Below are 852 nucleotides of genomic sequence, written 5' to 3' on the forward strand. Positions count from 1 at the left end.
AAATTATTTCATAATTTTGTAATGTGGCCAGATAAAAATAAATAAAGCTGATAGTACACCTTGAATTGTAGTTTGTTTTACATTCCTCTGGAAATATAGTAGCGCAGAATAATTGCTACACAGTAGACAGGTATTCAAACAGCAATGGTGATCTAATCTGATATAAGGGAGCAATTATTCTCATTCGCACAGCTGTATATAGTTGATGCCATCATATATAGAAGACTCAGATATGATCATCGGTGGTAATAATAACATGAAGACAATAACAAGGAATTAATTCAACTAGACTAGATCCCTTTTAGTGCATTCAATCTTTATTATATTCATCAGATTTTCTCTCATTTTTAACTTATCAAAGTAGAAATACTACAGATTTCCAGAAAAATAAAATGAATAAAATAGTTGAGTATATTGATCGTTTGTTTCACTTGGACAGTGTTCTAAGCTGATCCACATTTAAGTCACTGCAGCTTTCTGTACTCCCAAATGGACACTGCTAGGTAGAGTAGAAGAGATCATGAAGTTTAACATCAGAACATGGTGTTGACCCTCAAACTAGGGTGTCAACTGACGTGGTGGACAAAAGACACCTGCACGAGATACTTCATATAAACACTTTTATTGATACTTAAATCACTTAGCTACTCGTTATTTCACTTGTTAAATTACTTGTTACAATAAATCACAAGACTGGTAGGTAATATGGGATTAAATGTAGGATTAGTATAAATGAGTGGTTGTTGGTCGGCACAGACTCGGTGGGTCGAAGGACCTGTTTCAATGCTGTATCTCTCTATGACTCTATGACTCACGGCTTGGACTTAAATACTACCTGTTGCAAGGTGCGGT

This window comes from Heterodontus francisci, chromosome 20, assembly GCF_036365525.1.
Source record: "Heterodontus francisci isolate sHetFra1 chromosome 20, sHetFra1.hap1, whole genome shotgun sequence".
Taxonomy (NCBI): Eukaryota; Metazoa; Chordata; class Chondrichthyes; order Heterodontiformes; family Heterodontidae; genus Heterodontus; species Heterodontus francisci.